This window comes from Equus przewalskii, chromosome 17, assembly GCF_037783145.1.
Source record: "Equus przewalskii isolate Varuska chromosome 17, EquPr2, whole genome shotgun sequence".
Classification (NCBI taxonomy): domain Eukaryota; kingdom Metazoa; phylum Chordata; class Mammalia; order Perissodactyla; family Equidae; genus Equus; species Equus przewalskii.
Window position 1 is genome coordinate 9,042,747 of NC_091847.1, and position 14,933 is coordinate 9,057,679.

Genomic DNA, 14,933 nt, shown 5'->3' on the forward strand with positions numbered 1-14,933 from the left:
CAGCTGTATGAGACTGGAGACCTCTGCCTGCTTCTCCCACTGCTGCCCAGTGTCTGGAGCTGGCCCAGCAGCAGTAGGGCCTCACTGACTTGCGCTAGTGAGTGAACGCTGCAGATTACAAAGGAGCACGCTTCCGGGAGTGCTAAGCGTTATCTGTTCATTCGCTGTCCATGGAGCCCTGCTCTGTGCCCAGCCCTGACTCAGGCTGGAGGCACGGACAGACGGCAGTGAAGGAGATGAGAAAACAAACTCTGCTGCTCCCGTGGAGCCATCACAGAGGGGGACAAACATTGAGCAGAGCACAGCAGGTTAGATGGCAGAAGTGCCACAAAGGAAAAGCAGGGCCGGGGGACCAGGGGAGGGGGGTGGGGGCAGTGGTGGGAGGAGACGAGAGAGGGGGAGGCCCAGATGGTGCAGGGCATGGGAGGTCCTGTGAGGACCTTCCTCTGGGTGGGGAGAGTCACGGTGGGGTGCGGAGCAAGGGGCCGGGCCCTGAACGCTGTGAGAGGAATGGGGTGGGTGGGTGACGGCAGGGAGACTGGGGTGGGGTCGCTGTCACTGTAGACGGAGCAGGCAGGGAAGGCTCCTCAGGTGACATCTGAGCTGAGCCTTGTCTGGACCATGTTTCTAGCTTCTGTAACCTGATGCTTTAACATCTGTCCTGCGTGCACATGCGGACACGCCTTGTTCCGAATCCGACCAATTCGGCCTCCTCCCTCCCTCGTCAGGCCGACCCGCCACCCCCAGGGAGAACCCTCCTTCTTGGGCCCATTTTTCAAATACAAACCAACCAATCCAGTGTCCATCCACACCCCAACTACCTCCTCTATTGGACATGTGTAGTCGAGGCCGCTACCCCCGGCCCTTGTCCCCCAGGGTGGGTACCAGACAACTGGGACAGCCTCGTGCCCCAAAGCCTGTGAAGTTATTTAGACCAGCCAGTCCTGAGCCTGCTCACCCTGCCTCGCTGTTCCTTCCTCCAGAAACCACAGGAAAGGCTCCTCCTGCCCACAGTGTCCCCCGCTCCCTCTGCCTCCTGACCACCCTGGGGCTTCCCCGTGGGGCCCTGTGTGCTGTGGTGTGGCCCCTCTGGGAACTATGAGCAACAAACTATCTTGTCAATGGCATCATCTCCTCATCTGTTGGCCTTCCCGAACCTCCAGATTTCCATTAATACATTCTATTTTAAACCGGCCCTACAAGATATTTTGCAGACACTAAGCTTAAACAAATGAAGAACAAATATCTTTTACAAAGGTACTTCTTACTTCAAAGTATCTTTTTGGGGTCCAGGCAACAACACCACTCTCTGAGGAAATTTAAGAAGCTCCCAGCAGCCCGCCACCGGCCCTGGGTGGGGCCAGAAGGAGAGATTGGCCTTGCCCCCTCACGCTGCCCAGCATGGAGGAGGTTGCCACGGCATGTGACCTCTGGGCCCCCTGGAATGTTGCTGGTGCTGTGGGTGGAGGGGAAGGCCCCAGGCCCACGCAGGGGGGTTGGGCCGGGGGTGGAGGTCCTGGACTCCAGGCCTGGTAGGATCCTGGCAGGTTCTGTGGCCTTCAGCTCTGACTCCGCGTTCCCCTCAGGCAGCTGATGCTGGTTTGCAGCCCTGCAGAGCCAGGCGGGAAAGCCAGGTTTGATGCGATGGCGTCTCCCTGCGCACGCAGACGCCTTCAGCTGCACCGAGTAGGTGAGGGAGAAGCTGCGGCTGCTGGGGTCCACGGGAGGCACATAAGGTCTTACGAGGATGCTGTGGCCCACCACCCGTGGTTTCTTGTCACTAAGCATTAAGTACGTGGCCATGAGGGAGTCATATCGCTTGTTTTTTAAAGAGTCTTCTATCCTGTCCTGCTGAAACCCCATGCTCAGCATTACACTCATTACCCAGGGATCCCTGGTGTCAAAGGGCAGCTCCTTGTAGGGCCGCAGTTTCTCTTGCCCCATATTCACCCAGCGGTCCTTCAGGATTTTCCGGATACTTATTCTTTTTTGTGGGTGGAGGGTGAGCATTTTGCCGAGGAGGTTCCTGCACTCCCAGGACAGGAACATCGGCAGCGGGAACCTCCCACTCAGCACCCGCCTGCGCACCGTCGCCAGGTCACACCCCCAGAACGGCGGGGCCCCGGTGAGCAGGAAGAACAGCACCACGCCCAGGCTCCACACGTCCGCCGGGGGCCCGGCGTAGGCTCGGCCCTGCAAGGTCTCCGGGGCCGCGTACCAGGGGCTCCCGCACTGGGTGCTCAGCTCCTGGCCCAGGAACACGGCGCTGCTGCCGAAGCCCGACAGCTTCACGTTGCCCTCGCCATCCAGAAGCACGTGCTCCAGCCGCAGGTCCCGGTGCACCACGCCCTTCCGGTGGCAGTACTCCAGGGCCGAGGCGAGCTGCCGAAACTTCCCTCTGGCCTCGTCCTCCGCCATGGGGCCGCTCTTCCGGATGTGGTCCAGCAGGTCTCCTCCACTCACGAGCTCGCTGACGATGCAGGACGTCTCCTCTGTGGCCACGACCTCCAGCAGCTTGAGCACGTTCGGGTGGCGCACGGTCTTCAGGCTCTGGACCTCGCAGTGCAGCGCCTTTGCTCTGGAGGCGCTCTTCCCACTCCTCTCCACCATCTTAACCGCCACCTCGGTCCCGGTGGGCAGGTGCCGGGCCAGCTTCACCTTGCAGTAGCTGCTCTGCCCGATGGTCTTTAGCAGCTTGTAACTGGCTACATGGGTCTTACTGTTGCCAGAGGCGGCCGCCAGGCCCAGAGACATGGTGACCTGAAACTAACGCTAACTAACACTACTCCCTACTTACTAATTAGGCTAATAAACAAAAGTAACTAACACTAATGATTCTAAGAAGGGCACCTATACTAACTAACTCTAGTAACAAATAATACAAACTATAAGAAATATGTTAACTGTGCTATCTACACTAAAAATACGAACTATACTAACTGCACTAATACTAAAAGTACTAACTAAAAAAATTAAAGAAAATGGGAGAAACAACAAAAACCAAGAAAAAAATTAAAATGAGCAAAGAACGAAGAAAAATGGAGAAAAAGAAAAAAAGGGAAAAGTAAAAAGAAAAATTAGAAAGACAAAAATAAAAAATGAGAAAAATAAAAAAATAAATAGAAATTAAAACAAGAAAAGAACAGAGAAAAATAAAACAATAAAAAATCAGAAAAACAAAAATGAGAAAAATAGAAAAAAGTGAGAAAGGAGAACCAAGAAAAATAAAAAAGAAAATAATAAATAAAAATGAAAAAAGAAACAAAAATAGAGAAAAAGAAAAAACTGAGAGAAAGGAAAAGAAAAATGAGAAAAAGACAAAAAATAAAAAAAGGAGAAAGGAGAACAAAGAAAAATCAAAAAGAAAATAAAAATGAAAGAAGAAAAAACAGCAGATGAAAAAATAAACAAAATGGGGGAAAAATCGGAGAAAACAAGCTGGGTGCGGTCTACCAACAGGTCACCAAAACAGCTGCCTGGGCAAAAGACCGAAAACCAAACCCCACCCAGAGGCTGATATAGGTTTTCATCAATTCCATCATAGTGGCTCCTTAAATTCCATCATAGTGGCTCCTTATGAGGTCAGAGCAAGAAAGGCACCAGGCATGGCTGGGGATAGACTCCAGTGGTTGGCTCACTTTTTGGTCTCAAGACCCCTTTACTCTTAAGAAAAAGGACCCCAAAGAGTTTTTTACTTGTGTGGGATATTAGAGAGTGGTGTTCCCTTTATTAGCAATTAAAATCTGTAGGATGCTTCAATGGCCTTTTCACTTCTAATTTAAAAGTATGTAATCATATTTGGCTTTTAAAGACCTCATAACGACTAGACTTCAAATATTCAATTCCTTTTCCTTAAATTCTGATTAATCTGAAAATGATCCTACAACTTAACTGATAGTATAATACTATAGGAAAATGTTGTGTTGCATAAGACATGCGAAGGGACATCATTAACGTTCACAGAGCTGAGAGGAAGAGAGCTTTCCTCCTATTTTCCCCAGTTAGATCAGGAGCTGATTTCTCACCAGGAACCTTGGAGGCCAGAGGGCATGGGCTGACGTACTCAAAGTGCAGAAGGAAAAAAGAATCCAACCAAGAATCCTATATCTGGCAGAACTGTCCTTAAAACATGAGGGAGGAATTAAGACATTCCCATAGAAACCACGGCTGAGAGAGTGCTGTACACCAGACCTGCCTCCAGCAAGGGGAGTCCTTCAGGCTGAAAGGAAACCACAGGGGAGCGTAACTTGACACCTTATGCAGAAATAAAGGTCTCTGGTCCAAGTAAGTATGCTGACTCCAGTGGAGAGGGTCCCAATTGAGTTGAACTGTCAGGGAATTGTCAGATGTCAGGGAATTGCTGGTGGTGTGGGAACACTTTGCCCCCCTATCCACACATCAGAAGTGGGTACTAGGATTCTAACCAGGTGAGCTCACAGTGTGCAAACCCACCATGCACACACTGAGGACAGAAGCACTGTGCAGTGTGTGTTCTAGTCTATAAAAACACTGAGAACAATAATCTGAAAGGGGGAAGAAGGAGGGGGGATAGATGATACGAGACTAGCTAGGAGCTGATAATTGCTGGAACTGGGCACATGGGGGCAGTAGTCATTATACTGTTTTTCCTACTTTCATGTCTCTCTGGTTTTCAACAAGAAAAAACTGAACAAAAACACAAAAGTGAGTGAATTTGGATACCCGCACTCCTGGCTCCTGCTAAGTGGCAGGTGGGGAGCAGGCACGTGATGCACCGTGGCTTCTGTGAGGTCGGCTCAGAGAGGCTGGACAGACCATCCTCCTCTCACAGCCACACTGCAGAGCTGGTCCGATCAGATCTGTGGTCACGATCACGGCACCCCTTCTCTGGGTGAGAGCCCCATCAGAGCATGTGATCAAAGCCATGGACCCCACGCCAGAAAAAAGCACACACTCCACTGCAAGTCTCGCCATGGAGAGTCCTGTGCACTCGCCACAGAGCAATGTCCAGCAATTGAGACAGCTGGCCCTGACTGTCCCAGCTTTGGGGTGCTCCACCGTGTCTTAACTATTTGGGGTGGTGCAGGCTTGGAGAAAGAGCTAGGCAATATGCACTTCAAGGACATGAAGATCTTTAGCCCAGGATGTGAGGCCAGCATAAAAGGTGGCATGTTTCCCACCGCACACGGCCGAGAGAAGACGAGGCCTGTGTGGTCAGCAGGGGCAGGCTTGGGGGAAATGGGAGCAGGGGTCAAAGGGCACACGCTGCAGTTAGCAGGATGAGTCAGTCTAGAGAGCTAACGTGCAGCAGTAATAACACTGCTGTCTCATGCACTGGAAATTTGCTGAGAATGGATTTCAGGTGTTTGCACCAAGAAAAAAAAAAGACAATTATGTGAGGAGATGTACATGCTAATTAGCTTTACTATAGCAACCATTTCACTATGTATCGGAGTACCAAAACATGTTGTACACCTTAAATATGTATAATTTTTATTCTCTTCCCAAAAAGGCGAGGTCTGTGGTAGGAATGGCCAGTAGCTGTACCTGGACTCTGTGATTTCTACGATGGAAGGAATGACACTCCTGCCAGGTTCAGGCCTAACCTTGAAAAAGATTGGCAAGTGGCACTTTCTCTCTCTTAGGAACCAGCCATGACGCTGTGAAGAAGCCCACGTGGCCACATGGCAGAGGACCAAGGCCCCTGGCCATCAGCCCCGCTGAGCTCCCAGCTTGTCAGCCAGCACCAACTTGCCAGCATTGTGAGCAAGGCCTCAGCTGATGTCACAGAGGGCGGAGAGGAGCTGTCCCCCTGGGCCCAGCCCAAACTGAAATCGTGAGTGAATAAATGATGATTCTCGTTTTAAAGCACTAACATTGTGGGTGGTTTGTTACACAACGACAGACAACCACAACACCCCTCCCCACTTGCTCCATGCAGGCTCCAGTTCCTCAAAGGCCCCGAAGCCCCCGTTACTGGGTGAATGTTTGTGCCCTCCCCTAATTCCTATGTTGAAACCCTAACCCCCAGGGTGGCTGTAGCTGGAGACGGGGCCTGTGAGCAGGTGCTAGGGGCTAAATGAGGCCATGAGGGTGGGGCCCTAGCTCGGTAGGACCAGTGCCCTGACAAGAAGAAGGGACGAGAGCATGATCTCTCCACCACGTGAGGCCCTGGGGAGAAGGCGCCAGCCAGGAGGAGGGGTCCCCCCAGGAACCCGCCCTGCCAGATGCTGATCTGGGGCCTGCAGCCTCCAGAACTGTAGGAAAATGAACTTCTGTTGTTCACGTGGCCGTCTATGGCACTCTGTTGTGGCTGCCAAGCTGACAGATGCCCCCAGCCTCAAAGCCCCTGCCCACCCCTGCTCCTGCCTGGAAAGCTCCATGGACTTAATGCCTGCCATTGTCCCTCTCAGCAGCCGCGGCTCTATGCAGCGGCATCACTGACTGCCCTCCACACCCTCGGCCAGGCCTCCGCCATCCATCCCTCTCTGAGCAGCCGGCTGCTCTCCTCTCCACCCAGGCTGTTCTGCAGCTGATCCTCCTGGAGGACGCTGCACCTCCCTGAACGCCGCACAGGACCTGCGCACACGTGCTCTGGTTTAGAAAAGACAGTGGCACTGCCCAGGAAGGTCAGAGCACCTTTGGACCCAGAAGTTCTGCTCCCAGGTATAAATGCCAGTGAAGCGTGGGACACGGCCTAGGGTGGTGTGCTCTCGGAGCCCCAAGCTGGAATGGGCCTGCATGTCTCAATGGGACAATGGCTGAATATGGCCCATCCACACAAGGACCACAAAACAGCCACCAGAATGCAGGTACCCTGGCCACCCCCAGCAGCCGAGTGAGTCACCCAGGCAGCCAGGCCGCAAACAGGGTGCACATTGCACTTTACGTAAAGGAGAAAAATGGGGAAAATGCAACGCCTCAGCTGAACGTGCCCCTGGGGAGTGAGACTATGAGGCTGAGGAGGGACACGACTGTCACAAAGTCAGGGCACTGACAGTCACCCCAGGGAGAGGGGCTGTTGTCAGGGGGGATACAAGTGCTTCTGGGCTGCTAGCAATATCCCATCTACTGACACAGAGGGTGAATACAGACATCTCCACTACATGAATCTTTAAACTGTACACACACATACACATATGTATGCGTATACACTGTGTGTCTTCTGTGTGTCTATATCATAATTTTGAAACGGAAAAAAAATGAGCAATTGTCTAACAAAGTGATGGATTACTATTTTAAAAAGGAGAAGAGAGCCCCCACTTTGCTCCTCCCACATCCAGGCCCCTTGTCACAGGTGGACGCCCCCAGCCTCCCCTGCCAGCGCCCAACCCCCCACCCCCGCCCTGAGAACTCGCCAACAGCAAATAAGATCCAAAGCATGGAGTTCCCAGCGATGTGTGCTCCAGCTGCCTGAATGGAAACCCCTTGTTCTAGAAGGACATTGGACGCCCTGTCCAGCAATTCCAAGTGGGCATCGGTGCCTACCACAAAGCCCCCTGTGCTGGCAGGTGATGGAAGACTGGAATGGCCAGCAGAAACTTGTGCTGTCTCCTTGCTCCAGGGGACAGGGACAAGGAGCAGACAGCTCTCTGTCAGCGGGACGACTCTCCAAGGCCATTCTCAGGAAGCCTGAAGGAAAGCAAGCTGTGGACGGGGAGGAAGGGTGGTCTGGGAACAACGGGAGAGGGTGTTTGTCCTCGCTTTGTTCTCCATTTCATCACAGCTGTGCGGGAGGAAAGCAGGCAGGGCAGGGTGTGTGTGCATATGTGTGAGTGTGTGCGTGTGCATGTGCATACCTCAACCTTCATCTCCATCTCCATCTCTCCTGGGGGAAGCCAGATCCCCTACCTGTGAGCGGCCCTGTGGAGGGGCCCACATGGTGAGGACTTGATGCCTCCTGCCGCCAGCCACACACGGGAGATTACAGGTAGATTTCCAGCCCTGGGACGAGGCGGCCACAGCTGACATCCTCACTGACCCCACGAGAGCCCTGAGTCAGAGCTGCCCAGCCATGCTGCCCCTGTGCTCCTGACCCACAGAGACGAGAAAATAAACACTTACTGCAGTAGCTGCTCAGTGTTGGGGTCATTTGTCACCCAGCAGGAGAGAGACCCCTCCTCAGAGCCTCTCCGCTATCCCCCCGCTTGGCAGCTTTCACTCAGGGCCCCTGGAGCCATCTCACGTCTGTTTACCGTCTCTGCCTTTCTTGTTAGGAGGAAGCCCCCGTGAGGACAGGGGATTTGTTAGGTTCACTGTAGGGTCCCCACATTCCAAGACAGTACAGAGGCTCCTTGACAAATGGCTGAGGTGCAGCAATGCGGCAAAGCAGCAGCCCCATCACTCTGACGTCCCGTGTCTGAGAAGCCAGAATATGACAGGGAACAAGCACGAGCCCTGAGTCAGTCCTTCCTGGTCCCAGCCCCAAGCAGCATGAGTCACCCAACCTGTAGGAGCCTCGGTTTGCTAGTCTGTGGATCAAGGATGATAGTAACAGCGGGAAGTCAGGCCAGTGTGCACTGTGGAGGCTAGGTGCTCTGAGAGCCAGTGCTCCTGGGACAAAGAGGGAGCTTCCTGCTGTCCCCTATTATAGGACAATAGATAACTGAGCCTTCACGGGGCCTTCGGAGGGTGAAGGTACAACTGATCATGTTTTTCACTCTTATTTCACTTCTCTGGTGGACCCTGCAGGCTGATTCACTCAACATGTGTGCCGAGCCCCTCCTTCTGTGCTTCGCTGCATGGGAGTCTCTGGAAAAAACTGAAACCTGCACCTTCCTGACTCCCTTGCAGCCAGGGTTCTGCCAGTGGCCTCAGCTCCTCTGGACAGATGCCTGCCCGAGATTTAAAAGGTGGAAGTTAGGGGCTGGCCCCGTGGCCGAGTGGTTAAGTTCGCGTGCTCCGCTACAGGGAGCCCAGTGTTTCGTTGGTTCGAATCCTGGGCGCGGACATGGCACTGCTCATCAGACCACGCTGAGGCAGCGTCCCACATGCCACAACTAGAAGAACCCACAACGAAGAATATACAACTATGTACCGGGGGGCTTTGGGGAGAAAAAGGTAATAATAAAATCTTTAAAAAAAAAAAAAGGTGGAAGGGAGCCCCCCAAGGTGGTGGAGGATGGGGCTCCTGGCTGGCAGGGAACAGAGGGTCCGGTTCTCCCACAGCAGCATGCTCCAGTGTCTGGGCCTGAGCATCACAGGCAGTGGGGTTTCCACGGCAACAGTCGAGGGCGGGCTTACTGATTGTCCAGGTGACTGTTAGTGTTGTCCGTGGCCATGGGGCATCCAAGCTTGGTCCCCTGGTAGTCCTGGCATCTCAGTCCTAGCACCCATGAACAGATTCCCCTCTGCTCAAACCAGAAAGAATGGATTCTGTCGTCTGCAACTAATCACTGAGACTGGCACAAGTTCAGATTCTGAAATCACCTCTATTGTTTGTCTCGTGTGAAAAAAATACAGGAAAGTTTAAGAAAAATAAGTAAAAATCTTCTATAATCCCACTGCCTGGAAGTAATCACTGTAATATTTTTGCATGTTTCCTTCCGGACTTTGCATTCTATCCATTTTGTTATATGGTCAAAATGACGGTTTATATCATCCTATGCCAGCTTTGCTCACTCAGCAGGGAGTGTAAAAACGTCCCAGTCACCTTGTCCACGAGGCCTGCAGCAGCTTTCTAAACTAAGTCAGTTTCCTCTTTACCCACTCTTACTTTGTTTAAACCATGTTCTTGAGGTATGATCGACATGCAAAAGCTGTGCAGATTTAACACACACAATTTGATGACTTTGGAGATGAGTATTCATCTGTGAAAGCATCACTACCATCTATGCCATGAACGTATCCATCACCTCCAGAAGTTTCCTCCACCCTTTTTATTTATTACTGTGTGTGTGTGTGATAAGAATATCTAACATAAGATTTACCCTCTGAGCAAAGTTTTAAATACAACACCCAGCACTAGTACCCAGAGGCACAGTAGCTCTCCAGGACATGCTCACCTTGAGTAACTGACACTGACAACCCTTTGACTGACACCTCTCCATTTCCCCTTTCCCCAGCCCCTGGCAACCACCACTCTACTCTCTTCTTCTGTAAGTCTGACTGTTTTAGATGCCTCCAGTAACTGGTATTATGTAGTATTTCTCCTTCTATGTCTGCCTTCCTTCGCTTAGCATAACGTCTTCCAGACTCACCCAAGCTGTTAAAATGGCACGATTTCCTTCTTTTTTCAAGGATGAATAATATTCCATTATGTGTGGCTAGTGGCTACCATGTGGGAACTCACAGTTCTAAAAAACAAACTAAACATCAAGAACAATTGCCCCAGGACAAATTAAGACAAATATCAAACGATCTGCTACCCAGAACAAAATAGGAACATTAAAAAAGCCCTAAATATTAAGGACTGTGGGCCTTATTCTTCGTTCATCCAACAAGCATTTATTAACTACCTTCTATGAGCATGTCATGGGCCTCAACATCAGAGAGGACACAAACAGCCCGGGACAGGCACATCATATTTCATTTACTAAGTACAGAATGAATTCAAGGCAACTCAAAATTAAGCATCAAATAGTGTAGAGAAGGCTAACTCCAGCCTCTAGTGGCTGTGCTTCAAAATTCCACTTGCAAGTCAAACACACTGCACATAAAATGCATTTCCCCACAGCGGCAGTTTGTAGAGCATGGTTAGGTGTTTAAATTGGCTCCTAAAAGTTGACTGGACTCATAATAAAACTGAAATATTACAGAGTTTCAATTTTAAGTCAAAAATCAAAACTATGAGTTTTGTTTTTCCAACAGCATAACATTTGAATAAACATACTCAAACATGTTTTTAATGGACACACGGTCCTTAAGGCCTTCAGCAGGGCTGACCAGGCTTAAAGCTCAGCCTTATTTAAGCCACTGAAAGTCTAAAAGGAGGAATAAGCTGCAATGCTGACCTCAAAGCCAGATGCACTGTGGGCCTCGGCTGACGAGTGCTCTTCAGCCCAAAGAGGAAACTCTATTTTCAGACTTTCTTCCTCTCGGAGTCAAAATACTCTCCCTCTGATCAAGAGGTGAGATGAAGAGGAAAACAGAAGTCCTGACAACAGATGGGGGATCTGGATTCCTAGGTGGGGATGAGCAAGTAAGGGATGCCACAACATAAAGGGAGAGGCAGGATACAGCAGAGTGAGTCCCAGAGCCAGCAGGGGGCCAGCCTTGCTTGACTGGGGAAGGGAAGGCAGAGGGACTAAGAGTAAGAATAACGGGGCTGGAGGGAGGGTTGGTGCTAGGGGTACTGAGTATTTAGGGACAAGGAGAACTGAAAGGAGAGGCTCAGGATAGCATCCTCATTTGAATCTAAAGGTCCCATTTAAGGGCATTTGAGAACAGAAACCTGCTGCTGCTAATGATGATGGTGATAATGGTGATGACAGATAGCACCCAAGAGTTGACATTTACCATTTTCTACATAAGGCAAACTGTTCACAGTTATTCACATATATATTGTTATGTAATCCTCATTTAAGGGGAAAGGTCTCCATGCAGTGGAGAGTTCTGAACAGAACCCTGAGGAAAGAGTCGGAGAGCCAGAAAGGAGGGGAGGGGGCTTGCCAAAGAAGGAAAACAAAACACACTTGTTGGCACTTTAACTTTATCCAATATACTCTGTCAGTTTTAACAACCACTCCTTTCTTATTCGGTCTCAGACCAAATAACTAAGACTACACCTGTCTTTCTAAAACCAAGAGCCAGACTCTCACTGGAGGCTCAAACAATATTTGTAGATAACGATAATGACACGCTTTTAGAGCCCAACAAACCTGAGTTCAAGTCACAGTCTGAGGCTCTTAATAGTTCTTAACCGTTAGTAGTTGACCTTGGGCAAATTATTTTTTAACCCTTCTGAATGCTGTCTTTATCATTCTCACAAAGGAGAATGAGCTAAAAAAACTATCAAATGTCCTAAGTATCCATTTGCCCACCTCTCAGAAACCCACTCTCTCATTGCCAGAAAGCTCCACAGAAAGCAAAATAATCCCTCTCCCAAAAAAACAAAAACAAAAAATCCTCATCACACACCTACCCTCGTCTTAGAAATCAGGAGAACTCAGCATGACCCACCAACAGGAACTAAGATTGGTACTGCGACACTGTGCCCCTTTCTCACCCTCCAAATGTGAGAGGAGTCACAAACAGAAGCTGTGCCCTGCTCCCTTCCGTAAAGAAAGCCCAGCCTGACTCTGGCCTCAAACTGCACCAAGCACTCCTGAGGATGCAGAGGATGTCTCAAATTTACCTAGCCCTCACAAGGTGATAACAGCTACCATCTACCATGCATGCAAAAGATCCAATTGGAAACTGAGGATTTCAAAACAAAGTATCTAAATAGCGTCAGGATGGTCTCCGTGAGGTGGGTCATTTACCAACTCTCTGACTCCTTTTCACTCCCAGGAACATCGGAGGATCCATGATATTGGAAAAAATGGAGGTATGAACAATACAAACTAACAAACAGCACAACATTCCCCTAAGTACTCTGGCTCTGGAACACGTGACATTCACAGAGGTTGTCTCTCCAGCTCTGGGTCACCCAGAGCAGTGCAGCCTCATCTACTCACTTGCAGCTTGGGCTTGGCTAGAAAGACCCCATCACGGTGCCCATGGCGTGCAACCGTCCAGCTGCACAGGGCCCCCACAGGCAGAAGGGCCCCACACTTGGTTGTTGTTGCTGTCTTGAAATTCTTGACAATTAATCATTATTAATAATTCTTAACAAGGGGACCTGCATTTTCATTTATATTGGGTCCCATAAATTACGTAGCTGCTCTGGTACTGCCTGACTCAGAAGAGGAGTTCAATTCACAGCAGCAACTTGTCAGCTGTGGGGGCAGTCGACACACCAGGAGGCTTAGGGACAGAACTAACAACTAGTTAGAAAACAGACTAGTTTTCATCCTTGGGAAGGAAGGACTTGACCCCACACTACTCCCTCAAAAACAAAAACAGAGTGGTGATTGCAATTCCATTTGAAAGATGGAATAATTAAGCCAATTAAGCCTAATTTCCGCTGGTTCCATTACCCCAGAGGGGGAAGCCATCGGGTGCTCATTTAGGGAGACACTAGGTGGTAGTGCTGTTAGTTCCAGCCACCCAAGGAGGGTTGGGTTGTGAGGCAGCGCACAGCAACCACTTCCAGCATAAAGGAAGAAGCACAAGGAGGCACACTCACATCAAGGAGTCAGTCACCCTAAGTAGAAAACGCAGGACATGAACGAAGGTCAACACCCAGGGTCAACCAAAAATTCAGTGAGGAGAAGCACTTCCGTGTGTGTGTTTCACATAAAAACTGAGCATCTAAGATTGCTTTTTTAAAAATTAGAGACTTTTTTAAGAAGTAACAAACCATTTCTAAATTCTTTTTTCTGGTTAGGACAATTCTTCACAGGAAACCAAAACTCTTATTCTAACACTTAAGGAAGTAAAACTGCTATAACTGCTTTCAATTCTTTAGTTTATCTAAAGATTTCAACAAATGGCGGGGGCACGAAGTGCAGACCCTCCCCCGCTGCTGCAAATGCCCCGAACACCCCAACCCCCAAGGAAGGCAGAGCCAGGGCTCCCTGTTACGCCCGCAATTCCGGAGAGGAATTTCAAAAGTCAGGTCTCTAGCACCATCAGGAAACTTGGCTAACAACTTGAGAGAGAAAAGCCCCTGACGCTGGAAATCTAGGGCCAAAAACAGCAAAGTCAATCAGGTAAAAGTCAACCAAGTTAATCGCAATGAAGCCATTCAAATTAGCTTTTCTTTCCAATGGTTCTAAAAAACAGACACTTTAGACAGGGTCCCATCCATTACCTGCCATATTCCAAAAGTGCAGCATGGATTCGAGATTCTTCATCAAGCAGCTCCTCTGCTCCCTGCTGGCGTTTGTATTTCCGACGGGGCTTGTAAACATCCTAAGAAGTGGAGGAGACAGGGCAGGTACTGCGTGTGAGAAGGCTCTCCTCCTGAGCTGGCTGCCAGATGCGTCCAGTCAGGCAGGGAGCGAGTCCTTCCCCATCACGGCGAGCGCGCAGCTCTCCTGTGGGTCCACAGGGCGCACTCAGGGTCACTGCCTTCAAGGAGTCTGCTCCTTTGACTTCCATACAGGTAGAAGTATTTCCACCCAATCTATTGTGTGCCAACTTTGTTTCAACTTGGCGGGTTTTTTTGGTCCTATGACATTTTCATATTTTATGTAGTCAAAGTTATTAATCATTTTATATCTTACTTCCTATCCTAGGGATTGCGAAAAAAATTCTGGTATCTTACTTTTGTAATTTATATTTAGCTCTTTCATCCATCCAGATTTTCTTTTTTTTGGTACAGTGAAAGGTAGGGATATTTTTTCCTGAATGGAAAATTAAGAATCCCAGCATTATCACTGTAATAGTCATTCTTCCCTGATTTGAAATGGCATGCATATTTAACACAGGCCAATATTATCCTCTTCAATTGCTCTTGCTTTATGAGTCTCTATCATGTCTCCACTGTCCTTTTTCAAATTTCCTGACTATTCTTACACATTTTCTCTTCCAAATGAATCACAGTATCAGCTTGTCAAGTTCATTATGGAAAGCTATTGTTTTGATTAGTATCACCTCAAATTTATAGGTTTCTTCGGGAAGAATCAACATCTTTATAATATTGAGTGTTGCACTGACAAACAAGGTTTCTCTCTCTATTCAAATCTTTTTTATTCCTCAATAAAATTTTCCAGAAAAAATACAAATTTTGCACAGTCACTACATATCCAGACCTTTCCACCACCCAGCGTGGCAAACCAGTTCAACAATCACAGACATATATGTGTTAACCCAGAATCCTTACAAAAAAGTCCTGAAATGGCAAAGGAGATGTCAATTCTTAGGCTCTAATACAAGAAAAGGAGAGTGGATACAAATCCTTCAGAGAT

At 49.2% G+C, this 14,933-nt stretch overlaps 1 long non-coding RNA gene and 1 pseudogene across 1 annotated transcript in view; one reads left to right on the plus strand and one right to left on the minus strand.

Annotated features, from left to right (window-relative positions):
• LOC139076745 (uncharacterized) overlaps nt 1–14,933 on the plus strand; it is a 145,356-nt gene that overhangs the window by 46,364 nt on the left and 84,059 nt on the right. The window lies entirely within an intron of this gene.
• The window catches only part of LOC139076743 (serine/threonine-protein kinase MARK2 pseudogene), a 76,263-nt pseudogene continuing 62,577 nt past the window's right edge, over nt 1,248–14,933 (minus strand).